The sequence below is a fragment of the Lathyrus oleraceus genome, chromosome 6 (assembly GCF_024323335.1).
Source record: "Lathyrus oleraceus cultivar Zhongwan6 chromosome 6, CAAS_Psat_ZW6_1.0, whole genome shotgun sequence".
In the NCBI taxonomy this organism is placed as follows: domain Eukaryota; kingdom Viridiplantae; phylum Streptophyta; class Magnoliopsida; order Fabales; family Fabaceae; genus Lathyrus; species Lathyrus oleraceus.
In genome coordinates, this window is record NC_066584.1 from 403,234,029 (window position 1) to 403,250,043 (window position 16,015).

The 16,015-nt window shown below is 37.0% G+C and overlaps 1 long non-coding RNA gene across 1 annotated transcript; it reads right to left on the reverse strand.

Moving 5' to 3' along the window:
* Positions 1-5,513: 5,513 nt before the first annotated feature.
* LOC127093090 (uncharacterized) lies at positions 5,514-7,169 on the reverse strand. Its single transcript, XR_007792419.1, has 3 exons — positions 6,513-7,169; positions 6,101-6,414; positions 5,514-5,939 (listed from the first exon to the last, which is right to left on the reverse strand). It is a non-coding gene; the product is annotated as an uncharacterized LOC127093090 (long non-coding RNA).
* Between the last annotated feature and the right edge of the window lie 8,846 nt (positions 7,170-16,015).

Genomic DNA, 16,015 nt, shown 5'->3' on the forward strand with positions numbered 1-16,015 from the left:
ATGTCGATGATGTTAAGATGTTGACGAGTTGATGTTATTTGTTGATATTATTCATGTGGCAACATGAATTGGTTGTTACATGATAAATGATGTGATGCATAAATAATGAGATGTGTGTGGGGTGTAACACCCCTTTTTCTACCCCAAATTACTTAGCATATAATCAGAGTAAATAAGCACGCATATAAACAAAAAGGCATCACATCGACGTTTTCAAAAACTAAAAGCTTTCAAAAACCAAACATCATTCATATACAATACACCTGGTCATTTATCATAACACATTTCAATTATCATGAATATTCAAGAATATGCGTTCGCAGCGAAAAATAACGAATATCCATGCATTTCATAAAATGATCCATGTCCCATACCATGATCATCTCTCAATAATCTCTTCAAGATCAAATAAAACCATATCCAAATAAGACATGTATTCAATACTACTAATCTACCCAGTGTTACATGACCAGAGCATTGACTCGCTACTTAGTCTCTAAAACACAGCACCGAAGCTCTCCAGCTAACCTCGAGTGCTACCGCTCACTTACTTCAGCGATATTACTCCTGAGCATCTGCGCGATACCCATGTAAAGGTAAAATTCAAACAGAAAGGGTGAGAATTCAAATCATTATGAAGAAGTATAATCAAGCACAATGATTAAATCAACAATCAAAGGAATTCATCACACTTCATATAACCATGTAAATAATATTAACCAACATTTATTTCACATGTTTCAAGCACACACAAAACTCAAGGAGTATAATATTCAAATTCAATAATATCATTCCCAATACACACATAACTATAATTATCACACAAACACATATTTTACCAAGTTATACATCCAAACATCACCAAATTCAATTACCATATCTCATACACACATCACAATCACAACAATGCAAACATTCAACTATCACATGACTCTAATGTGACTCAATGCAAGACATGTGACTCTATGCATGTGGTACCAATGTGAACCCAAGGTTTCACCGCTTTCCGATTCAATATCTAGAATCCAAGCCACGCTTCCGATCCGGACAAGATCAGAGCAACTACCACGCCTATTTCCAATTAAGGATCAACGTGTGCTACGTCTATTTCCAATGAAGGATCACCGTTTACTACCTCGCCTATTTCCAATTAAGGATCAACGAGTGCTACATCTACCTCGCCTATTTCCAATTAAGGATCAACGAGTGCTCATCTACCTCGCCTATTTCCAATTAAGGATCAACGAGTGCTCATCTACCTCCCCTATTTCCAATTAAGGATCAACGAGTGCTCATCTACCTCGCCTATTTCCAATTAAGGATCAACGAGTGCGCATCTACCTCGCCTATTTCCAATTAAGGATCAATGAGTGCTCATCTAGCTCGCCTATTTCCAATTAAGGATCAACGAGTGCTACATGTGAACCCACAGTTTCACCACTTCCACAATGAAGTCGACCATGCTATGAATGAATGCACACATACCAACACATATGCAATTAAGATCATCTCTACCATCTTAACATTCCACATATCACCATAATTCAACTCTATGAATTATCCACCAATGGTACATATACACATTCATAACAAATACACCATTCACAAATCCACCAATGGTACATATACACATTCATAACAATATATCATTCACAAATCCACCAATGACACATATACACATTCATAACAAATACACCATTCACATAATATGCAATTAACCAATTCATGTTACCACATGAATAATATCAACAAATAACAACAACTCATCAACATCCTAACATCATCAACATAACAACATAATTATCACGCAATCATATTACAACAATGCAACGATTCATCAACCAAACGTATAATCCAATATATTTATCAATACAGTATGCATGTGAATATTATTAAAACATATTAACAATTAATACCATGTTTTAGGTATGAGCATTAGCTTTCTAACGCTTCAAACGCCACCAAAATCGGACTTATGAGTTAAAAGTTATTATCAAAACCGTGCACGAAGGCATTACTAAAAGTTGTTGTTTATTAAATTTTCCAACATAATTTTCATCTTCTTCAACCCCCAAAACATCCATGAAATAATCTCCAAAATTATTTTATTCCTGAAACAAAGTTATAGCCCTCTATTTCAGCTATCCAACGCTTCGAACGACACTCAATTTGGACTTACGGATCAAAAGTTATGACCAAAACGATTTCGACAATAAAACATAAAAACAGGCCGCGAGTGTGACGGACAGCATGCAGAATTTTCCGCGGTTTTCATCGTTGGAGGACTTCCGGACCTCCGATTTCAATTCCGTAAAAAGCCAAACGTTCAGAAAATTATAACTCACACAATACTCCAAATATATAACGTTAATTTGCAGTTTTAACACAATCAATCACCACAATCAAGCATAATCATCAAAACCTAACAATCCTAAAATCATGCAAATTATGGATTTTAACCTAAACATACATCTACCCATTGACCCAATCATACTAACTCATAATAATAAGGATTCCCCCCTTACCTCTTCAATTTGATGGAAACCCTAGCTTCTCTTTTGTTCTTCCCCTCTTCTCCTTGTTTTTCCTCTTTCTTTCTCTATTGCCTTCAATGAGCTAATGAATCCTAATTCTCACTCTCCTCCCCTTTATTTATAGTATTCTATTTGGCTTAAGTCATTATACTTCTAATTTAATTAATAGGCCCAATAAGACCTAATATTTAAATATCTCTATTTAATTCAAATAAATTAAACTAGCACCATATATCCACCAAGTTAATTAATACAATTATTTAATTATATCTCCTATCAACTAATTAATTAATTAACACACTAATTTAATTAATATAATCAATTATTATACCACCTAACAACCAATTAATTAATTAACACTCCAAATAAATAAAATAAAATATAGTAATAATAATATAATAAATAATTACTAAAAATTGGATTGTTACATGGGGATCCTTTAGGTGAACCTTGTTGTGTTAATGCATGCTATTTGAGAGTCATGCATTTTGGTGTACGGGCTTCGGTCCAATTTTGGTGAGCGTCGATTCTATGATAATGGATCGGGTGCGAGTAGCTAATTTTTATTATAAGGGATTAGTGAAGTGTTACCTATGTTGATGGTAACGAGTTTTGGTGAGCCTCAATCCCATTGTGATGGATCGAGTGCGAGTAGCTAATTCCTATTATGGGGGATTAGTGAAGCGTTACCTATGGTGATGGTAGAGATTTTGGTGTGCTCCAGTTTTAAGAGGGAATCGATCCTATGGTGGGGAATATGGAGTAAGATGAACATGATTGTTCATATTTGGTACCATATGCATGTCGAGTCGGTGTTGAGTATATTGCATAAGTGTTGCATTTGTATTGATTGTTGTTGATGTGTTGTTGGATGAGATGTTGTTGCATATGATGTTAATGATAATTGAGATATGGTTTTGTATGATGTTGATGATAATTGAGATGTTTTCGTGTATGATGTTGATGATAATTGAGATGTTTTCGTGTTGAGGTGATTGATTAGAACTCTCTTATTTTGTTATTACAATTGAAGTTGAGACTAGATGTTATTACTTACTTTATCTTCTATAATTGTGATGATAATTCTGCTGCGATTATACTTTAAAATGGAAGTGAGCATGCAGTGGCAAGTTATGAGTGTCTTATTTTGTGAATATATAATACCGATCAGATGAGAAGGATGTCGTGTAAACATCCTAGCTATGATTCAGATAAGTGGGATATCGTGTAAACATCCTTATTACAAATGTGTGTATTGAAACTTACTGTTGAAACCCGTGTTACGGAGCAGGTCATGTGTGTTATGAATGTGTGACACCCTACGTGGTTTTATTTTATATTTAATTTACGTGATAAATTATGTGTGGGTTTAGGGTGTTACAACTAGGACATCTTGGGAGAACTGGAGTACTTCAGAGAATTGTTCAGAATGGTATCTTCTAAAAGGTTAAGGGCTCGAGAGATAGGGAAGTTAAACATATTTGTAAGGGTCTAAAGTAGTGGTGAAGTATAAGAAGAGGTTCGAGGATATGACTGTCTACCTCAAGTGGAACACGTAAGCATCAGGCAAAAAGTAGAAGATAAACCAAGTATACCTAGTCTTAGAAGGGAGACCGAGTTCAGGAAAATTTGTTAGAAGTTCAGTGTTAGCAAGAGACCATTATGGAATGAATTGTTACCTAAGGATCAATTATAAGAGATTAGGGTCTGTCGTATCCCAAATTTTTTCCTCCCAACTACACCTTTCATTCGACCTATGACTTGAAATTCATTTGTACACATTCATTTGTATGCATATGCATCATACATCCATACTGACATTAGTCAATCCATAGATTCAAAGATGTTGATTGATTGGAATCCTAATTTAATACAAATAGTTGATTGATATCATTGGTTGACTTTTTGGTCAACCAATTGACCAAAGTCAACCATCCATTCCTAAGTCCATTTTGTCTCAACTTTAGTAACATCGATCATTATCTATGCAAGTTCGACTCACATCTTTGTTATATCCATATTGGCGCTCTGATTTTAATTTCAAATTTGGTTTTGATAGGATTTTGGATTTTTTTCAATTTAATTCTAATTGATTTTTCTTTTTTTTATTTAATTTTAATTGACTTTTAATTTCAAATCGATTAATTTCAAATCAAGTCAAATCTCGAATAAATTGAGAACTTCAATGTGACTTTTAATTAGTTGTCAAATTAATTTCAATTTCAAAGTAATTCGAACTTTAAATTAATTAATGTTAATTTTAAATACCAAATTGATGTTAATCTTTTGAACTTTAGTTTTTAAGAATAATTTTATCAAATTAATTCTGACTTGTAAATTAATTTGATTTTTAAATTGGTTATACTTGATTTTTGGTTGTATTGACTATTTCAATTTTTTGATTACATTATCCTTTTTTTTCATTTTAATGACAATTAAATTGAATATCCATTGACAATTAAAACCATTATCCCACACTTACAGTACGGCATCCAAATCCCCAATTGAATCCTAAATAATAAGCCTAAATTCAGGCCCTTATTACAAATCCAAACACAGTTAATCATATTGAACAGGTAATAGGAATGGGTGACGAGGTACCAATCCTCCAACATGGCACCTAGAAGAAAGACTTCCTGATATACCTTCTGCAGAACTTCCAACAAAAATGCAAAGATAATGAAGACGCGCCCTTGCGGTTCCAGCTCCAAACCGAAAAGAAAAATAGCTTAACAGAAGAACCTGCTGAAACGCATAGCACAAGGGACCAATTTGTTTACAACACCAGCTTCAACGTGAATGCACCATAGCACTCAAAAACCTGCATTCATTAATAGAGAACCATCAATTAACCAATCCAACAAGCCACCATCCAGGTCAGCTGCGAACACCGGCAACAGAACCCGAAAACTGCAGCTGCAAAACATAACAAAAACAAAACAAATTCTCAACCAAACACGAACGTCGTTACACATTCGATTCAGCCTCTAAAAAAGCATAATTTTCATTTAACTTCACCAAAAGAGAATTGACAAACCAATTGCGGAACAACAGCCTATTGGAATCAACCTAACTTTGTTCATATTAACTTTGTTACATATTTCTGAACTAATCTAACAGCTCCACGGTGATGTTTAACATAACCCTCTAATTTCAAGGTAAGTCCTAACAATTAACAGAAATCCTAACAGAAATCCAACTGTTAACAGCTGATGACAATTTCTAATCCTGCATAAAGAGCCAACCCTCAACAGAACTTCACAATGCCCTCTTCTAACTCTTCAACCTTGCTTCGATCTCCAACAGAACATAACCACCTTATGAAAAACTTAACTATAAACTCAAGGCCATCGCATACAAAAACTGAAACAGCCTCCACATACCGACATTGAAGACAACCCACTCCTACAGAATCAATAATAATAAAGCTCAGCATAACAGATTTTGGAGATATCAACAAACCAACATAAACCTTCTCAAAGAGCTTTGAAAAAACAATAACTAAAACTAAAAGAATTCCAACCGATTTCTCAACTGTTATTAACTGACAAGCTACCCGAACTGACCTTGATCAACAACCTGCCCGAATCGGTTAGGTTAGGCTAAACGCTCTATATAAGCCCTCCAAGCCTCATTCTGAAGGAGTTTTTCATTTCTGCAATTTTTCTGCTCCATTCTTCAACCTTCTGTTTCACTTTTTCAATCGTCTGCTTCATTTACCTCACCAAAGATCTGATAGTGAAACACCATTGAAGCTTCACGTTGAAGCTTCGATTGGTGGAGCTCAAACCACCGCGCCACCTGCATCTCAACTCTGCCAGCGGAAACCAAAACGCAACGCGGATAGCGCAGCAACGAGCGAGAGCCAACAAACTTCCAACTACAGAATTGGAGAAGAAACAGAAATGATTCACACAAGAAGAAGAAGGAAAACGGAAGCGAGTGGAAGAAGATCGTGCAGAAGAGAAAGAGAATTACCTCGTCGGAACCTCCGCGTCGCTTCAATCCGGTAGGTTGTCCTTGCCATAATCCATAGTTTATTCTTATTCTTGTCGCAACTCCGTTCATATTTCAATCGAATCCTTCGAGGTTGAACGCAATTAAGAAATAGTGGATCAAGTACGCTTCCAGTTACTGATTCACCAGCCTTGAATTACGGATGAATACTTGGCAGCGTCGACCGCCTCTTCGTGGACGGATGCAGCTGAAGACGAAGGCAGGCATACTTTGCTTCCAAAGTTTCAATTGAAGCTCATGATGCCGGCGTTTTGAAGCGATTACACTTAGGGATGCGAAGGAGATGAAGAATCGAGACTGAATCCTAATCGAAACACGACGCTTTCAAGACTACATCCACGCTTTCAAGACTTGAACATCCAAACGCGATGCCGAAATGCGATGTTGAGAACCAAATACGCGAGGTTTCAAAACTCTTCGGCAAATCAAAGGACGGAGAAGAACTCGAGCGCTGATGATGCCGATGAAAACGCGATTTTGAGTTTTCTTTTGGATAAGCAGTTTCAATGTTTTCATTCGTGTTGTTGGCTTTCAGCATAAGCGATTTTGGATGTTTAGCACTTGGACCCGCGTGTGCTTGTTCTGGATTTGGGCTTGAAGCCCAATATTTCTAATACACCCCATGCATTTACAAAGGAATTGAAATGGGCTTCACCAAGCCCATTAGCCTCTTTACTGATTCATTAGGCGCATTCGGTTTGCACCCCCTGTCTGGAATGAGTGTTGTGATGTTTTGGGCTCAGAGGTCTATTTCCTTTTTACTGTGCGTACCCCCGTTTTGAGTTTCTCTGGCTGACCAAAAAACTCAATTTGGGCTCAATTGGCAGCCCGTTGACATGAATTTCATTTTCACACCCCACTTGACAATTGCACCCCATTGTCATTCTATTTGTTTTATTTTATTTTTCTTAATTGTTTTTTTCATTTGATTAACTAGAATAACATTAGATTAAATAGGTTAATTGACAATTAGGATTAATCTAGTTTTTTAGAATTTTAATTAGCATATCATTTAGGATTAATTCATAGCTTTAGGACTTTTATTAGAATTAAATAGGACTTTTAATAGGAATTTAATTCTAATGACTTAGCTTTTGATTACATTTAGAACTTGACATTTCTTAACCTTAGGTCGATTCTAAATATTAGGTTTTAATTAAAAATAAATCTTTTAGATCATAAAATTTGACAATATTTTGTTATTGACCATTTTGCCCTTATGAGACTTATTTTTGGTATTTTAGTGTTAGAATTGCATGTTCCCTTTAGGATTAGAATCTGACATAGAAGTTAATCATTTCCTTACAATTTTAGGACTTAACATAGAATTTTAATCAATATTTTGACCAATTTGCACATGCTCCCTTAGGGCTTCTAACTTAGGATTTTCAATCAATTTTAATCAATCAATGCATGATCTTTTAAGATAGTTTCTAACAATCACTAACTTCTAGAATAGGATTAACCTAATTCCCTAAAACTAAAATAAATCCCATGGTTAAATTGATCAAAAGCAATTTTGATTGATTAAATCCTTTGAACTTGTATAATCCCACAGTCTAAGTTGAGTGACCAAAAGACCTTTGGTCACTTAATAAGACTTTTCTGCCAAGCTGTGAAGCTCAAGGCCTCAAGACAAGATCTTCAATCAAGGCATCCTAAGTCATACCAAGCAGCGGATTATTCAAGCACATCAAAGGTGGCATCTTGAACACTTGTTAAATCAAAGTTAAAATAGTGTGACACGAGCCTTAAGCAATAGAGAAGGAGTGAGACTGGAGTATTCCTATCCACATTCTGAGTATCTTTGGGTATGGGACGTATGACCTAGCGCTCATCGTATTCACCTCTATTCATAAACTTTAGCACAATTCTAACCATACAATTGACAAGTCTCTCTCTTCACAAGGCAAAAACAACAAAAACAATGAGTATCAACAACTTATCAATCATGAATCAAGTTGTACGATACGAGGCTTAAGTAATGGAGAAGGAGTGAGACTGGAGTATTCCTACCCCTATTCTGAGTATCTTTGGGTATGGGACGTATGACCCAGCGCTCACCGTATTCGCCTCTATTCATAGACTTTAGTGAAACTCAAATCGAACGATTGATAAGGTCTTCATCTTGCATACAAGAAACAACTACAAAGACTATTCTTTTCCACTTGAAGTTTAAGAAGAGAATTACATGCCACGAGCCTCAAGTAGTAAAGAAGGAATGAGACTGGAGCTTTCCTACACTCATTCTGGATATCTTTGGGTGCGAGACGTTTGGCTCGTTGTTTATCGTATCCACCTTTACCCATAGACTTTAGTGTGATTCTCATCCAGTAACTATCAAGTCTCTCCATTCCATTCTAATCATTTCAATCTCAACCATCCATTTCTTCTTGCCTCCAATCAATTTCTTTTCAGCCCTAGTAGGCTGAACTACGAAAGCTCTGATTTCTTCATTGTACACTGAGGGTACGTAGGTAGGAGAACACGGTTTTTTCGCGATCTACCCTATTTATCAATCAATCATTCTCCATTCATTAAATCTATACCATCTTTTTGAGATCAATCATACTTCTCCTTGGACTCCTTGTCCATCCTTTTAGGACGTCCTAATGACAGTCCACCTCTTTAATCTAGAGTTATTTAGGCAAACAACCCCAAACACTTAATTCAATCTTTCTTTTTGGCTTTACGTTATAGTGGTGGCCTGCTAGTCCACGTATTGGTAAATTCCTACCTTGCTCTTCGATTGAGAGTTTATCCTTCTCTTTGATCCAAGATACTATCCTTATTTGATCTCGAATTCTCGATTCCCCAACAACTGACACTACTCCTTACATTCTAGTACTACAAATATCTCCATCTCTCTATTCTTGTAGTACCGAACTACGATTGCTCTGACTTTCTCATTGTACGATGAGAATACGTAGGCACGAGGATGTGAATCCTTGGCGAGCATACTTCTAATTATTCCTCCTTCACCTTAAGGCATCATCCATATCTTTCACGATTCATTACCTACCTTCAATCATAAATCGTTCACCCAGTGACATACTATCTCTTTGACATCGAAATACACTTTCTTTGGAATTCCATATACACCCTTTTAGGACACCTAATGTAGTTCGCCTTTCTACCTAGATTTGTTTGGGCAAACAACCCCAAACACTTAATTCCTTCCTTTTTTAGCCAAAACCCTATAGTGGCGGCCTGCTAGTCCACCTAGCGGTTAACGTTGTTTCCCTCTATGGTAGAAATCTCATTTCTCTTATGGATTCCAATACACTTTCACCTTTCGATTTCAAACAATACTTATTCAGTCACTTGTTACCAAGTTCTTCTATTCAGTGACTTCGGTCACTTTATTCCATTCATCTCCATGATACATTCATTATACCTTATTTCACTCCATGTGATATACCTATTCTTTGAGCCAAATACACTACCTCTTTACACTCCTTCTTGTGTCACCTTGTGAACCAAGAGATGTTTGGGACTGTGCCCAAACACCCATTTCTTTGTATTTTCGGCTTTATCTTATAGTGGCGTCCTGCTATTCCATGTATTGGTAATAGCCACCTTACTCTTGGGTTCATATTTTTACCCTTTTTGGAGTTCAAACAACATTATCCTTTGGCTCAGACTATACTTCGATCACACTTCTTTTCATCTCCCACTTTTAGTTCCTTGAACTACGGAGCTCTGAATTCCTCATTGCTCTATGAGGATACGTAGGCATTAGGGCCCCAATCCTCATCGAGCACTTTATCTATTTCCTTTCCTTTCCCCATTCTTTTGTGATTCATCTTTAGTTATCACACCTATTCAAGCGAGAACAATTAAAACGGCTCCCATGGAGTACCATGGATGTTTGGGGTGCTAATACCTTCCCCTTGCATAACCGACTTCCTTACCCAACATATCTCTTTCCCCCGGGTTTTATCGATGTTTTCCCTTCCCTTTGGGGATAAATAAAGTTTGATGGCGACTCTGTTGTATGTTCGAGCGTGTGATACGTTGGGGTATATTTTCGCTAGCTTCAAGGATAAACACTTAAACAAGCTAAGAAAGTAATCAAAACTAGGCTTGACTCCTTTTAGCGACTAGGAAGCACTCCAAGTAGCGAAGTGTCCCCAGCAGAGTCGCCAGCTGAAGCTGGGGATACTCAAGAAGAGACCTCAAACTACAAGCAAACAACCCATCCGAGTCGTCAGCTGAAGCTAGCGGAAATATACCCGAACGTATCGCACGCTCGAACATATAACAGAGTCGCCATCGAACTTTATTTATCCCCTAAGGGAAGGGAAAACATCGATAAAACCCGGGGAAAAGAGATATGTTGGGTAAGGAAGTCGGTTATGCAAGGGGAAGGTATTAGCACCCCAAACATCCATGGTACTCCATGGGAACCGTTTTGATTGTTCTCGCTCGAATAGGTGTTATCTAAAGATTACTCGCAAAATAATGGGGAAACGAAAGGAAATATATAAAGTTCTCGGTAAGGATTAGAGCCCTCATGCCTACATATCCTCATAGTGCAATGAGGAATTCAGAGCTCCGTAGTTCAAGGAACTAGAAGTGGGAGATGAAAAGAATTGTGATAGAAGGTATAATTTGAGCCAAAGGATAATGTTGTTTGAACTCCAAAAAGGGTGAAAAGATGAACCCAAGAGTAAGGTGGTTATTACCAATATGTGGATTAGCAAGCCGCCACTATAAGATAAAGCCGAAAAGACGAAGAAATAGGTGTTTGGGCACAATCCCAAACATCTTTTGGTTCACAAGGTGACATAAGAAGGAGTATAAAAAGGTAGTGTATTTGTCTCAAAGAATAGGTATATCACATGTAGTGAAAGAAGGTAGAATATGAAAATATCATGGAGATGAATGGAATGAAGTGACCTGATACGTCTCGTGACTGTATATAAAATATAGTCAATCGGGTACTTGACTGCGAGTGCACAGTCCAGTCATTTTATTTTTAAAAGATATCGAACCCACAGGGACTGATGGTCAAACTAATGCTATCGACGTTACTCTGTTTAGCTAAGGAGATGATTTTTAGAGGTTTGGTTGAAAAAAAATTAAATCTAAAGGAAGTTAAGTTTTAAGAAAGTATTAATATAGGATATCAGTATGCAACGCATTAATCGTCAGGGATTCAATAAGTCACAGGTGTATATTTTATATACCAAACATCTTTCAGTAGAAAATACTTATTTAAAAGACTTTATCTCACACTCTCGTGATTGTTGACTCGGACTATAGTTTTAAGTCAGAATGTACGCTCTCGCTGTCCCATTTGAAGTTAAAAATACTTTTTGAAAATAAATAAGTTCTAATTGCTTTTAAAGTGCTCTCGCTGTTTTTAAAACCAATGCCTAGTTTTTACTATCCAGTTCGACCATCACGCTCTCGCGATTGTCGGTTCTAACCTTAATTAATTTCCCACTCTCGTGGAAAAACCGTATTAAATAGCTTCTCACTCTCGTGACAAAGTTACTTAAATTTAAATTAAAAACCACAGCCAAAAAGATTGTTTGAGAAAAGAAGTTTTACACCGATTATTATTAAATCCCGTCTAATTAATTTGTTTACATATCGATACTGGTGGTTTAGTCAGACATGTTAAACAACGCAAACACAGATGAACATAAACAAATCAACAATACAAAAAACATGATTATAATAATAATAAAGCAATAACAATAATAATTGAATAAAAACCTGGAAATTTGATTAATCGAATCTGCCGAATCTTTAAGTACTTGAGTAGTCCTCCACAGGTCAGTAGAATTCTTCTTCTTCGAAATAATTGCTTAAACTAAATTAAATAAATTGCAGTAGTTCCCCAGTGTAGGAAACTACTACTTTGGCTAAATGAAAAACGGAAAGGGAAAGGGAAAATCAAAGCTCTGAATGGAACGGTAAACAAATTGGGGTAAAAGAAAAACAATGTTGCTGAAGAAAAATAATAGAAAACAAAATTGTTGTGGAAAATAAAGTGCAGAGAAAAATCTTGGAAGATGGCTTCAGGGAGAAAAATCAAGCGTGCCTGTAGGTTTCCAACTTCCATCCTTTTATATTCTCCATTTGGTCTTGGTAGTTGAGAGAAATAAGGGTGACTTGGTTGAGTGAGAAATTCACGGGAAAGTGGGCTGAGGGGCGAGGAAAATGGGCGTGTGGATCACTTCTATTGACAAATTCAATATGCTGCTTTTGGCCTTGTGACAGTCGTGGTGGGCCTGTGACGGTCGTGACACCCAGGGCGTGACGGTCGTGACAGGGTTTGTGACGGTCGTCACATGCACATGATTTGTATTTACTACTTTTTTGTTGTTTTCTCTTCTGTTTCTTCTTCTTTTCCTTCCTTTTCTATACTTTGCTCATTTAAATTAGGTTAATCAAGATTGGAGGTCCTAATTTACTAAAAACTAATAACAAAGCAAGTGTAAAAAAAAGAATGGGCATGTTCAGTGGGGGGTGTAGGCCCGATTCTAGAGTTGTGTCTAGCAAATGGGCGCAGGGACCCAATAGCCAGGTTGCAGGATTTTTGGAGCTCTCCGCAGAAAAAACAGTCTTTGGGCCTGAAGCCCAATGAATCCAATTGTGGTATCCTTATGGAATGAAGGGGTGCATGCAGAATCTACAGGTTGAAGGTTGTTGGGCCCAAGGCCCAACCCGAAGTACTACCAAACCTAACATTTCTAATCTAAAGGAGGGAGTCGAAAAGGCAATGAGAAAAAGAAACAATCCATGAAAACGCAGTCGTGAACTCTGATACGAGTTTCTAAGATGAAGACGCGTTCGTCAGATCCGCCTCCGTCAGCGTTGTCGCATACAAAGCCGTGATTGCCTCCTTCCTCGGATTCGATGCCTCGCTCCTTCTCACCATCGTCCTCAGCGCGACTCCGGAAACAACACCACGACGGCATGTTCTACTTCTTCCGCTGCTACAGAATCGAATGAAATCCCAAAAATGCTCTGCAATCTTTAACCTTCGAAATGACCTCAACGCTCATCCTCATAGCTTCAAGCGTGAACTCAACACGAACATCAGGTGAAGAAAAGACGTCTCCAAATCGCGCCAATCTCACAATCGTAACGGAATCTCGACACACACCGATATCGAATCCTCTCCCTCCTCTGTCGGTTCAATCTTAAATGGCCTCAATTCTAACGGAATAATCCTATTCGTATCCGATTACACACAAACTCTAAGTTAAGCGAAGCAATGACGCAAGGAGAGAAGAATCAACCAACCTTCGAGACGGAGGTTTGTCCCGGCGTTTGTTGCAACGGAGAAGTCAATGACGAAACCAAACTTGCACAACTTCTATGAGGTAATAGCTCTTACTCTACTTCTGTTGCAATTTTCTTCCTTGAAAAATCCTTCTTCTTCTCCAATTCTGTAGGTCGTAAGGATTGGAAATCTGTTGATTCTCGATCATTGTTGCGCCTTCTGCGTTTTGGTTGCCACGAGCTTTTATGTAGAGACTGGGGCAGAGTGAATTCTAGCTCAACCAATCAAAGCTTCAGCGTGGAGCTTTGATGGCTTTGTCTCAGAGCTTTGTGAGGCTAAACCCACTAGGAAATAACCTCCCCAGTGAAGTCGCCACTTTTCTGTAGCGGGGTATTCGTTACCTTTAGATTTATTGATAAAATCAAAAGTAAATCATACAATTCGAGTCGCCACCGCACTTCTATTTATCCAAAGGAAAGGTTAGAAAGCGAACAAAAACCGAGAAGTTTTATCAAATCAAAAACTAATAAAAATGTCAGAGATCTAGGTAAGGGGGTTGGTTATGCAATGGAAAGGTTTTAAGCACCCAAAACATCCTTAGTACTCTAAGGGAGCCCTTTTTGCAAAGTTGTATGGTAGGTTGGTATTTGTGAAAATATTTATGCAAACATGATTGGGGAGATGAGAAAAGAATATACAAATTACTTACAATTTTGTTGTTTGAATGGATGAACCCATTGCCTACGTACCATCATAAAGGTAGGATCAAAACCTCGTAGTTTGGGGTAAAAATCTCAAAATATTGGTGAATTGATTTGACCAAAAGCCTTAAGGTCTTTTGTTATCAAAGGGAGAAAACTCAACCTAAACTAATAATCCACCATGTGAGGAGAGCTTCAACATACTAGTGAGGGATCCACCCTATAATAAGTATGGAAGACTTATAGTCCAATCACTAAGGATAAGGTGAGGTTTACATCAACCACTTATGATAACTCAAACCTATGGCTAATGTTTATGAAAAAAAGTTTTAACAAAGGTGGTTATTGGAACCACAAAAAAAAATTGAAGTGAGTTGTATTTACAAATTAGAAGTATTCACAAAATGAAGTCAAAGTTGACTTAAGATTGAATTCAAAATAAGTATTAAATGAAAAGAGTTTGAAAAAAATCAAAGGCATATGGCCTAGGTTTCTAATTTGAAGACAATGTCAATGTTTGCACAAAATGAGTTTAGCTTGGGTTAGAGTGGAGAGAAGAAGAGAAGGGCTAGTCCTAAACATGCAAAGATGAGAGAAGAGAATAAAACCTTGGAGTTCCTTTCTTGAGATCATAAAGATGATTCAAGATGCTCCTTTCCTTTGGACTTAGCAATTAACTCAAGCAATCAAACAAATATTCAATCAAGCTCCTAGGATCTTCATTTGGCTTGTCTCTTAACTTGGATGCTCATGACAATGGTCCTTCTAACTATCTTAAGTTTGGAATCCCTGTCACACAAGAACAAACAATCAAAAAGTTCACAATGCAATAATAGAAATGGATAAAGAGTGAGTTTAGATTAGGGGTCCTTTCAAGTCAACATCAAGATGTAAGCATTCTAAAGGCATGAGGCCTAGTTGTTCTTCAATAATTTTAGCATTCTAAAGGCATGAGGCCTAGTTGCTCTTGAACTCCATTAAGCATAGGTGAGGTCCTGATTCTAAGTCCTTTCTCCTTTTTGCATTGGGTTCACACAAACAAAGACAAAACAAACACAAGGCAATAGTATATTTACACAATAATGTGCTCAAGAGAGCAAAAGGCAAATGGCATAAACATAAACATGAGCTCAAATGAGCAAAGGGAAAAGACAATATGAATAAATGAGCAAGAAATTAAATTGCATTAAAGTAAATTGTAAGAATTAAATGCTTGAATTAAAAGTTAGTAATTAGTAGTTAGTGTTAGTTTGCCATAAGGCAATTTAGCGTTATGTTAAGCAATCGTAAGTGGACTAATATAGTAGTCACACCTATCTGAGGTCGGTCAATAAAACTATAGGCAAATAAGCACAAGTTAGAGACCATGACTAGTAAGCCAAAAGAAAAGAAGAATGACCTTGTGTGGACTTCAGGTTCTTTGCTTGACCCAGAAGCAACCTATCTTGGACACAAAGCAATTCACTTGATATTTGATCAAGTTGAACTTGATTTGGATCAAAGAAGGTTAAGCCCCTCAT